This window comes from Pongo pygmaeus, chromosome X (assembly GCF_028885625.2).
Source record: "Pongo pygmaeus isolate AG05252 chromosome X, NHGRI_mPonPyg2-v2.0_pri, whole genome shotgun sequence".
In the NCBI taxonomy this organism is placed as follows: Eukaryota; Metazoa; Chordata; class Mammalia; order Primates; family Hominidae; genus Pongo; species Pongo pygmaeus.
In genome coordinates, this window is record NC_072396.2 from 68,515,579 (window position 1) to 68,527,770 (window position 12,192).

Below are 12,192 nucleotides of genomic sequence, written 5' to 3' on the forward strand. Positions count from 1 at the left end.
GGTTAGGAAACTTGTTATTTTTTCCCTTTCAGGCCCTTTGTTGAGGTATACCCTCATTTAGCTCCATACACATTTTATGAGCACTTACTGTGCACAAGGCACTACTCTTAGATCTTTCCTGGCAGATAAGAATACTCTCTGAGGAGTCATGTCTCTCAATATTATCCTAAATCGTTTCCCTCACTGAATTCTCATAAGAGCTGGCTCCCTTCATTGTATAAATGGAGAAAGCAAGACCTGCTCAGAGCACGGGCTTGCAGGCAAATAGACCTGGGATGAATTTCTCTCTCTGTTATTACCTAGTTGTGTTAGTTTGTAAGGGCTGCCATAACAAAATGCTACAGAATTGGTGGCCTAAAATAACAGAAATGTATTTCCTCACACTTGTGAAGGTTGGAAGTCCAAGATCAAGGTGTTAGCAGGGTTGGTTTCTTTTGAGGCCTCTTTCCTTGGCTTGCCAGTGGCTACCTTCTTGCTCTGTCTTCAACATGGTCTTTCCTCTGTATTAATGCATCCCTGGTGTGTCTGTCTGTCTTTTCCAATATTCTCTTTTTTTTTTTTCCTTTTGACGGAGTCTCGCTCTGTCACCAGGCTGGAGTGCAGTGGTGCAATCTCAGCTCACTGCAACCTCCACCTCCCGGGTTCAAGCAATTCTCCCTGCCTCAGCCTCCCAAGTAGCTGGGACTACAGGCATGCACCATCACGCCCAGCTAATTTTTGTATTTTTAGTAGAGACGGGGTTTCACCATGTTGGCCAGGATGGTCTCGATCTCTTGACCTCATGATCCACCCACCTCAGCCTCCCAAGGTGCTGAGATTACAGGCATAAGCCACCGCGCCAGGCCTAATATTCTTTTCTTTCTTTCTTTTTTTTTTTTTTGAGACGGAGTCTCGCTCTGTCTCCCAGGCTGGAGTGCAGTGGCACCATCTTGGCTCACTGCAAGCTCTGCCTCCCGGGTTCATGCCATTCTCCTGCCTCAGCCTCCTGAGTAGCTGGGACTACAGGTGCCCGCCACCACACCCGGCTAATTTTTTCTATTTTTTAGTAGAGATGGGGTTTCACCATGTTAGCCAGGATGGTCTCGATCTCCTGACCTCGTGATCCTCCCACCTCGGCCTCCCAAAGTGCTGGGATTACAGGCATGAGCCTCGGCACTCAGCCTATATTCTTTTCTTAAAACGATGTCAGTCAGATTGGATTAGGGCCCACCCTAACAGCTTCAGTGTTTTTTTTTTTGTTTTTTTTTTTTTTGGTAGAAACTGATTTTATTAATAAGTCACATGATACAACAGAATGAGAACATTCAAAGAATGAGTAAAATACTGCTTTGTCCCAAAGGACAAGCAGAAAATGTTAAGGCACAATGGATGCTCAGAAAACGTAAGAAGCTGAAGGGAAAACACATCATCTGTGTACTCAGACACACACACTCCAACCCATCACATGGACACACCCTCGCCCGCCCATCAGAGAAGAATTCACCTGGAATCAGCTGGGGGTGGTGGCTCACGCCTATAATCCCAGCACGTTGGGAGGTTGAGGCGGGCGGATCATGAGGTCAGGAGTTCAAGACCAGACTGACCAACATGGTGAAACCGTCTCTACTAAAAATACAAAAATTAGCGGGGCGTGGTGGCATGCACCTGTAATCCCAGCTACTCAGGAGGCTGAGGCAGGAGAATCGCTTGAGGCAGAGGTTGCAGTGAGCCGAGATGCGCCACTGCACTTCTGCCTGGGCAACAGAGCGAGACTCCATCTCAAAAAAAAAAATAAAAAAAATAATAAAATCACCTGGAATCAAAGCAGCAGGGACAACCTGCACTGGAGCCGCCAGAACAGGCGGGCAGGCAGCTCGGTGAGACCGAGCAACTCCAGGATGGCAGACGAGAACTGGCAGCTGACATGACCCTGTGGCCAGGACATTCCAAAAGAGGCCTCTTCTTTCCGCCTATTATTTTAACAAATAAAGTCCATGCTGCCAGAAGGCAAGCCCACCTCAAAACTCCTGGCACATTCACAAGCTACCAAAGGGAAGAGGGTGAACGGGCTCTGATACTTAGAGTAGAGGTCTGAGCTTCCTCTCCCATGGTTTTCCACCAGGAACGGAAGACAAAACCAAGCCCTGTGCTGCCACAGGAAATCCCAGGAAGCACCTGTGAGACCCACACAACCACCTCGGAGGGTCCCAGGGCTGGGAAAGCCCTCCTTTCAGGAGCTCAGCTCACCTGGGACAAGACAGAGCCCCTGCTCCCTGGAGGGCAAGCTGGGACCAGAGAAGCCAAGCACCCACATCAGTCACCTTTCCAAGTGTCCTCGAGAAAAGAGAGACTGTCCCGTGTGGCCCAGGCTTTTCCAGGCGTGCACCGGCCCCCAGAGGAATCCATGGTGCCACCTGAGAAGGAGCGCGCACCAGAGGTTACCCAGGGCCCTTCCTGGCATTGCCCCGGCACAACTCAGATGAACAAAGACCAAACTAAAACCTGAAGACCCAGACACGGGGAGGAGAGGGCAGGTCCGGTCAGTCCCCTAGGGGAGCTGCTTGGGCTCCAAGGAGTGCCCACCAGGGGATTCTCAGGAGTTTTTCACAGACTGTGAGTGTGGGTCTGGAGGCCAGGTGGTCCACAGGACAGCCACCTTCCAGCAGTGACATCACCAAAGGTTATCAGAAAGGCATGCTCTTTCTGGTGTCTCGTGCCTGCAAAGGAGACCAGAACGAGGGGCACAGGACCCCAGGTAGGGGCTTACCTGGCTCCCTCCATTCCTGGTTCAACAGGGAGGTGTGGTGGGGGCCCTCACCATGTTTCTGTCCGGGTTCAATCCAGGGAGGCCCCTCCCACCCTCCTCAGGGTGGTGGCCCAGCCTGGCAGTGGGGGGTGGAGCACCAGCAGGAGGAAGGCAGGAAACTGATCATCCAAGTCCAGGGGTTGGAGCACTACCAGGAGGAAGGTGGGGACTGGTCACCCAAGTCCAGGGAAGAGGCCAAAGGCACACACTGGACCTTCAGGTCCCAAACCTCAATCCTTGGTCCTCTGCCACTGGAGCTGCCACCGGGCACTTCAGAACAGGGGACACTGCCCATCTTGAGGTGAGCACAAAGGCATGTTTCTAGGTGAGGGTGGCAGCTGCAGCTTGATCGGATGGTCCTGAGATAGCAGCAGGGCCCAGCATCCGGGGGAATGGGGGGAAGGGAGGGCAAGCTGCAGAGGGGCCCTGCGGGAGGGCCTGGCCAGCTCTGCACAGCCCGGGCATGGCCCCGGGCCCAAAAATCACTTCTCCGTGGTCTGAGAAATCTGCTGAGGCAGCCCTCCTCCTGTGGTGACCCATGAGACTGTTGCAGCTGGCCCCTGCCCCTCAGGAGGACAGTGCCGGGCCAGGGCCCCCAGTTGCCCTCCTCCTGTGGGGTACAGCGTCCTCAGCCCTGCTCCAGGCTGTCGTTGGGCTGCACCACGGTGTAGCTCCCCTGGCCCAAGGACAGCTGCCGGCTGAAGAAGGACGTGGTGCGCTTCTGCTTCACTCGCCTAATCCCCTTGCCGTCCTCCACGTAGTCGATGGTGGAGAGATGCTGGATCCGGCTGGACACCACACTGCCCTGCCTCTGCAGCTTGGGGCGCTGAACAGGAGCCGGCGAGGAGCTGGGGTCTGAGTGCGAGCCAGTCGCACTGTCCTGGGGGCCTGCGGGCTCCGCCGCCTGGCTCAGTTTGATGCAGTACTCAATGAGGCTGCTCATCAGTTCAGCCTGCTTGGAGTAGATCTTGAGGGGCTTGTTGACAGGTGTGCCCTCGCTGTCCCCGTCGAACTCCAGCCACAGGATGGGCTCCTCCTCCTCAGGGGAGGTGTGGTCCCATGACAGCTCCTGGAAGCACAGGCCTAGCAGGACGTGCTTCTCTCTGCTGTCGATGACGTGCACACCTTCCAGACTGATGGCCACAGAAACTGGCTTGTGCCCGCCCCGGTGCAAAAAGCCTTGGGCTGGCTTGTCAACCTCACCGTGGAAGAAGGCACACCCATAGAAGGGCAGCTCGTGGCACTTGGGGAGGTAGGCGCGGTAGTGGGTGTCCAGGGCGGTCTCGCACCCACCGTCGCTGCTGACCTCCTGCACCTGGCGGTAGGCGTTCAGCAGGCCCTGCTCGCCCGGCCCGGCCCGGCCCTGGCCCCATGGCCCCGGAGGGCAGCAAAGAGACCCTGGCCCCGCTTACAGAGGTGGGCAGGGAGGAAGGAGTCCAGCTTCTCCCTCAGGTCACAGGCTGCCGGCCAGCCGGGCTGGTAGGGCACGAGCTGCACGCGCACACCAGGGCGCCCAGAGCCTCGCAGTCCTCCACGTCGCACGGGTACCGTGCAGCCAGCACGTTGCCCTTGGCCTCCTCATAGAGCAGCCGCAGGACCTCCTTGTCGCGAATCTGGAGCTCCCGCCGCTTTGGGAAGAACATGTTCCTTCGGAACCGCAGGAAAGGCTCATCCGTGGCCACGTCGTCGTCCGGGGCACTGGTGAAGCGCAGCAGCAGCTCCGGCCACTGGCGTCCCAGCTTGTAGGGCTGGTGCTTGGGTTTCAGCTGCACCTCCAGCAGAGGGGAGACCAGCCAGAGTGCGAAGACATCCAGGGCGATGTCTGGAAGCTGCAGGATCTTGCGGACGGCGCGGTGCCCCTCATGGGCACTGAGCGAGGGCAGGTTCTCCACAGCCAGGGGCACCACCGTGTCATCCGCCGGGTATACCAGCACGTCAGCCGCTCGGGCTCCCACGGAGGACACGCTGCTTCGGTGGTACCGCTCAGCGGGGCCGGGCTGCCCGGCACTGCCTTCCGTCCCGTCCATCTCGCAGGGTCGCAGAGCCCGCCACCTGAGAGTCAAGGCTCCTGCCCGGAATCCTGCCCCGCCGCCAAGCCCGAGGAATCTTGCTCTGTCACCCAGGCTGGAATGCAGTGGCGCGATCTCGGCTCACTGCAACCTCTGCCTCTCTGGTTCAAGCGATTCTCCTGCCTCAGCCTCCTGAGTAGCTGGGATTACAGGCATGCGCCACCACAGTCGGCTAATTTTTTTGTGTATTTTTAATAGAGACAGGGTTTCACCATGTTGGTCAGGCTGGTCTCGAACTCCTGACCTCGTGATCTGCCCACCTCAGCCTCCCAAATGCTGGGATTACAGGAGTGAGCCACCATGCCCGGTCCAACGGCCTCATTTTAACTTAATTACTTATTTAAAGACTCAGTCTCCAAATACAGTCACATTCTGAGGTGCTGGGGGTCAGAGCTTCAACATACGAATTTTGAAGGGATACAATCAGCCATAGAACTAGCTGTGTGACCTTGACCTCTCTGCACCTTGGTTTCTCCCCAGGGTATGTAGAGATAATTAGGGATGATAGTCTAAATATTTGACACCTGGAAGGGAGTCTGACAACCTACAAACTCTTGTGGCCCTAGTGTTAGAGCAGAGTCCTGGAGGCCCCTGCTATGCCAGGCATTAATCCTTTGGTTGTTGAATTATATGGGGAGGTCCTAGGGGGAGGAGTTCTCATGAAGGAATCAAGGCGGTGGTGGTGCAAGTGAAGAGTGATACCAATCAGTATAGAAGTTTTTAAATATTTTAACAGCCTGTACAGCTCTATCCCTGCATACTACCCAAATATCAGTCCCAGTAGAGTTAATGCCTACCTTATTAGTGTAGTTATACACACACATGTTGATCTTTTCTCCAAACACTCACCTTGGTTTCTCTAAAGAAATCCTATCAGGCCCAATTCTAGGGTCTCAAAAACTCAGCTGCCCCAATGCTGAAGAGCTCTTTTCTCCTCTCTCATACACTGTGGAGTTTACCAAGATAGGGTAGCTGGTGGCTGTTTGGGGCATAGTCTCTATATTATTCTGTTCTCACACTGCTAATAAGGACATACCCGAGACTGGATAATTTATAAAGGAAAGAGGTTTAATTGACTCACAGTTCCACATGGCTGGGGAGACCTCACAATCATGGCTGAAGACAAATAAGGAGCAAAGTCACATCTTACATGGCAGCAGGCAAGAGGGCTTGGGTAAGGGAACTCCCCTTTATAAAACCATCAGATCTCGTGAGACCTAATCACTATCATGAGAACAGCAAGGGAAAGACCCACCTCCATGATTCACCAGGTCTCTCCTGCAAAAAGTAAAGTAGAGGTTCCTCTTCAAAGACTTTCCTCCCCGTCTAATTAGGAATAAATAGTAACTTCTCTTAGAAGCAAAATTTATTCAAAGACCTGTGCTAACATTCTTAAATATCTGCTAGCTGTAATAAAGACATCAATGTACTTTATGTTCTTAGCTCCCACAATTTAGCCTAAATATTTGCCCTGGCATGTTTATACTGGTCCAAGCAAAGCATTAGGCCATAGCCTGTTCCTCTTCCTTATTTGAAGGTGTTTTTACCTTTCTCAGCATTCCACAAGTTACTTCCTCCTTCCTTTGTTCTCTTCTGCCTTTGCTTCTTTTAGAAAGTTCTAAGTTGCTAGCCAGTCGGGACAAATACAGAATTTGAGGTCCCGTTCCACCCCATGGAAACTGGATACAGCAGAAGGGTGGACGTGTCAGGTTGTAAATGACCCTGTCTCTTGTTCAGTGTACTCTCGTGGCAAAACTGCTGGCAAGTGTACCCTTTCTGCAGAAAGTATAAAAATGGCCTTGTTGAGGAAATTAAATTTATGTTCAAGTGCTATTTCTTTATGGCACTGGGGAACAAGCATTTCAAACACTCCCATGACACATAGGAGTTATGGGAGCCACCATTCAAGATGAGATTTGGGTGGGGACACAGCCAAACCATATCAGTCTCTAGGGACTCCAAGAAAGACACCCATCTCTATGTCCTGGAATGGTGTAGACTGTTTTATGTCTACACCATTACAGTGTAGCAAGACACCCATTTCTATGCCCTGGAATGGTGTAGACTGTTTTATATCTACACCGTTACAGTGTAGCAAAAGGCTAAGATTACAGTCTGGGCTTAGTTGCCTCCTCACCATCTCCCTCTCTTGGTGGACTTCACTCTTCCCTTTGTCCTACAAGGGTCTGGACAGTTCAATGCTCTGTGAAAGCTTTTGCTGGAGAGCAGAAAGGAACTTGAACAGTAGTCAAGTTAGAGTCATCTCTCTCCCTCATAGGAGACTCTTTCTTGACCTTGACATCCATTTTATCCCATTCCCCTTTTTCCCCAGGGGCCAGAAATGAGCCATCTTTGGGCAAGGAAGCCAGAGAAGTCTGCCTCCTGTCTCTTGACTGAGGGCCACTTCTCCACACCTCTTTATCTCCTGACTCATCTTTGCATTTTTCTTTTGTTTTTGTTTTTTTGAGATGGAGTCTCACTCTGTTGCCTAGGCTGGAGTGCAGTGGCATGATCTCAGCTCACTACAACCTCCGCCTCCTGGGTTCAAGTGATTCTCCTGCCTCTGCCTCCCAAGTAGCTGGGATTACAGGAGCCCATCACCACGCCTGACTAATTTTTGTATTTTTAGTAGAGACGAGGTTTCAACATGTTGACCAGGCTGGTCTCAAACTCCTGACCTCAGGTGATCTGCTTGCCTCAGCCTCCCAAAGTGCCCACCTCATCTTTGGGAAGTTGGTAGAAAGGGGTAGGGGCAGAGCCTTTCCTTAGCATTGGGGGTTCCTTAATGGGAACCCAGGCCAAGAGGGATAATATGAGATTTCAGGGCAGGCTACTGACCCCAAGCCTCGGATAGTTTAGCAAAACCTAAATGAAGGGTGTAGTCAGCTTCACTACCTCAGCATTCCTGGGGCTGTCCAGCAGGGCTCTTCTGGAAAGCTGCAGCCAAACAGAGAGAGAGAAGAAAAAGGTCCATCACGGTGGCAGCCAGTCAGAGGTGACTTTGGAAGTGGAGCAAGAGATCCCAGAACATTTGAGAAAGTTCTTATAAACAGCTCCCAGATTGTGAAGGTAGTGGTTATGAGGAATGTTTGCTGGGATGCGGGTTTAGGGAGGCCGGGGTGATTCAGTTTCATCTCCTCTCTTTGATGGAACCATGGGATCTCAGCCAGACTCCCTTGCAAGCTAGTGGGGGCATTTTGTTTGTCCACCATTGAGTTGCTAGGGCAGCCTAATATTATGGAAAGAGCACTGAATTTGGAGCCACATAGTCTGAGCTCTAGCTCCAGCTCTGCCACTGAATTGCTGTGTGACTTGGGCAAATTTCTTCTTAGATCTCTGTAACATGAGACAGGGAGGGACTTCTTGGTCTCTGTGGGATCCATTCTGCTCTATCTTCCTGAGTCTCTGAGTCAGTGAAGGTGGTGTAGGGTAGGGGAATGGACCGGCTTCTTCCTTCCAGCTTCCACCTTCAGCCTTGCCTCTTGGGATTGGGGCCAGTAAGCCTGAGAGAAGTCATTCCTCCTTTTACCTCTGCCTCCTAAGGGATGGCTCACTGACCCTCATTTTCTCTAGACCTCAGCTACTTCTAGTTCTTTTAGTTGTGATGTTAGGTTGTTAATCTGAGATCTTTCTAACTGTTTGATGTGGGCATTTAGTGCTACAAATTTCCGTCTTAACTCTGCCGTAGCTGTGTTCCAGAGATTGTGGTATGTTGTATCTTTGTTCTCATTAGTTTTAAAGAACTTCCTGATTTCTGCCTGAATTTCATTATTGACCGAGAAACCATTTAGGAGAAGGTTATTCAATTTTCATGTAATTGTATGGTTTTGAGTGAATTTCTTAGTCTTGGTTTCTAATTTGATTGTGCTGTGGCCCAAGAGATTGTTATAATTTCAGTTCTCTTCCATCTGCTGAGGAGTGTTTTACTTCCTATTATGTGATGATTTTTTTTTTTTTTTTTGAGATGGAGTTTCACTCTTGTTGCCCAGGCTGGAGTGCAATGGCACAATCTTGGCTCACTGCAACCTTCGCCTCCTGGGTTCAAGCGATTCTCCTGCCTTAGCCTCCTGAGGAGCCGAGACTACAGGCATGCACCACTATGTCTGGCTAATTTTTGTATTTTTAGTAGAGATGGGGTTTCATCATGTTGGACAGGCTGGTCTCGAACTCCTGACCTCAGGTAATTCGCCCGCCTCGGCCTCCCAAAGTGCTGGGATAACAGGTGTGAGCCACTGTGCCCAGCCTTATGCAATTGATTTTAAAGCATGTGCCATGTGGTGATGAGAAGAATGTATATTCTGTTGTTTTTGGGTGGAGAGTTCTGTAAATATGTAACAGATCCATTTGATCCAGTGCTGAGTTCAGATCCTGAATATCTTTGTTAATTTTCTGTCTCAATGATCTGTCTAATATTGTCAGTGGGATGTTTAAATCTCCCACTATTATTCTGTGGGGGTCTAAGTCTCTTTGAAGGTCTCTAAGAAATTGCTTTATGAATCAGGGTGCGCCTGTGTTGGGTGCATATTATATTTAGGATAGTTAAGTTTGTTGAATAGAACCCTTTACCATTATGTAATGCCATTCTTTGTCTTTTTAAAAATCTTTGTTGGTTTAAAGTCTGTTTTGTCAGAAACTAAGATTGCAACACCTGCTTTTTTTCTGTTTTCCATTTGCTTGGTACATTTTTCTCCATCTCTTTATTTTGAGCCTATGTTTGTCATTGCATGTGAGATGGGTCTCTTCAAAACAATGGTCTTGGTTCTTTATCCAGCTTGCCACTCTCTGTCTTTTAATTAGGTCATTTAGCCTGTTTCAATTTGAGGTTAGTATTGTTATGTGTGGATTTGATCCTGTCATCATTTTAGCTGGTTATTTTGTACACTTGTTTATGTGGTTGCTTTATAGTGTCACATCTTTGAGATGTTTGGGGGTCACCAATATCAGATATCCCCCTCAGAAACTTCCTCACTATGAAGGATGAATTCATGTAGAGCAAGGAGTCTAGCAGCACTCCTGTGCCTTTGTGCCTCCAAGGGTGAGGGTGCAGAGAAATAGGTCTTACTTGTCCTTGAAAATACATATTTTTTTCTTTTTTTCGGAGTCTCTCTCTGTCACCCAGGATGGAGTGCAATGGCATGATCTCGGCTCACTGCAACCTCCACCTCCCAGGTTCAAGCGATTCTTCTGCCTCCACCTCCCGAGTAGCTGGGATTACAGGCACATGCCACCACACCCGGCTAATTTTTGTATTTTTAATAGAAACGCGATTTCACCATATTGGCCAGGCTGGTCTCGAACTCCTGATCTCATGATCAGCCTGACTCGGCCTCCCAAAGTGCTGGGATTACAGGCCTGAGCCACCGTGCCCGGCCTGAGAATACATCTTTATAGAATACTCAGTATAGTGCTCTGCCTCCAAGCTCTGCTAAATTAAACTGGTTGTCACTGGGAAAAAAAATCTCCTGTTTGGGTTTTACCAAGGGACACACACACTTTGACTTTAGTCCTGTCCCCCTCCCACTGAAAGTGGCAAAAACAATAACTAAAGGATTTAGGCATTACTGTACTCTCTTTTCTTGGGCAGTAGGTAAAAGTTATTTTAAAATTAACTAGTTTTTTTTAAATATTAAAAACAATACCTGCACATAGTAAAGCATTTAAACAGTACAAACAGCCAGATTACCAGGTTCATTCCACAAGGGTACCCAATGAAAACAGTTTCTTGTGTGTTTCTTTGAAAAAATGTTAATATTTCTACAGAACAACCTTTTTTTTTATTCACACAAATGGACTCAAACCAGTTACACTGTTCTCTGACTTACTTTGTTCCCTTAACTATTTGGATGACTTTCCATATCAGTACAAACATATTCACCTCACTCTTTTTAATAGAGATATAGATGGAGGTAGAATTTATACCGTAGTTTAACTGATCAGTCCCTAAATGATGAATGTTTAGGGATTCCACCCCCTCCACCCAGTCTTTTGCTACTAGAAACAATGCTATAGTGACTATCCTTGTACACATGTCCATGCACAGGTATGATATATCTGCAGGCTAAATTCCTAGAAATATAACTGTTGGATCAAAGAGTATGCACACTTAACTTTTTTTTTTTTTTTTTTTTTTTTGAGACAAAAGAGTCTCACTTTGTCACCTAGGCTGGAGTGCGGTGATGTGATCTCAGCTCACTGCAACCTCTGCATCCCGGGTTCAAGCGAATCTCGTCCCTCCACCTCCCGAGTAGCTGGGACCACAGACGTGCACCACCATGCCCGGCTAATTTTTTTGTATTTTTAGTAGAGACGGGGTTTCATCATGTTGGCCAGTCTGGTCTCATACTTCTGACCTTAAGTGATCTGCCCACCTTAGCCTCCCAAAGTGCTGGGATTACAGGCATGAGCTTCCACACCTGGCACACACTTAACATTTTTGATTAATACTGACAAATTGCCCTCCAATGAGATTGCCCAATTTATACTCTTAATAGGCTGTGTAGAAGATGGACTGTTTTCCCACACTGTCACTCACACTAAGTATTAACAAACTTAATAATCTTATACGTGAAAAGTTGTATCTCACTTTAATTTTAATTTCTTTCATTATGAGCAATGATGAGCATCTTTATCAGTAATTCATCTCTCTTACTGTCTACTTACTGTGCATGCCCTTTCCCCATTTTGCATTGTTATTCATCTTAATCTTACTGATTTATATGATCTTTTTGTTATTGAGAAAAGTAGCCCCTCTCTTACTTGTTTTATGTATTATAAAATCTGATACCACTTTGTTGTTTGTGTTTTGACTTTGTCATATATATTTTTGTGATGCAAAAGTTTTAAATGTTATGTGAAATGCATCAATATTTTCTTGTATGGCTTTTGGATTTTGTATGACATTTAGAGTTTCTTCACTTAAAGGTTATACAATCTTCTTCTTATGCATTCATTAGTCTCTTTCTTTCTTAGCATTTAAATCTTAGATCCATCTGGAATTTTCCCTACTTTATAGTTAACATTTCAAGCTTAGCACCCCTAAATCTGCTTATTTCCCTCAGACTAGTGCTTTTCAAATATTTCCACAAAAGGATATCTCAGAGGAGAGGAGTGTCCTTGAAACCCTGGGGATCTGGAGAGATTTGGTGCCAGCTACAGGATCAACATTTTTTTTTTTTTTTGAGATGGAGTCTTGCTGTGTTGCCCAGGCTGGAGTGCAGTGGTGTGATCTCAGCTCACTGAAACCTCTGCCTCCCTGGTTCGAGAGATTCCCCTGCCTCAGCCTCCTGAGCAGCTGGGATTACAGGCACCTGCCACCACACCCAGCTAATTTTTGTATTC

The 12,192-nt window shown here is 48.5% G+C and overlaps 1 pseudogene; it reads right to left on the reverse strand.

Moving 5' to 3' along the window:
• Window positions 1-3,413: 3,413 nt before the first annotated feature.
• LOC129024981 (FERM domain-containing protein 8-like) lies at window positions 3,414-4,864 on the reverse strand (annotated as a pseudogene).
• Window positions 4,865-12,192: the final 7,328 nt, after the last annotated feature.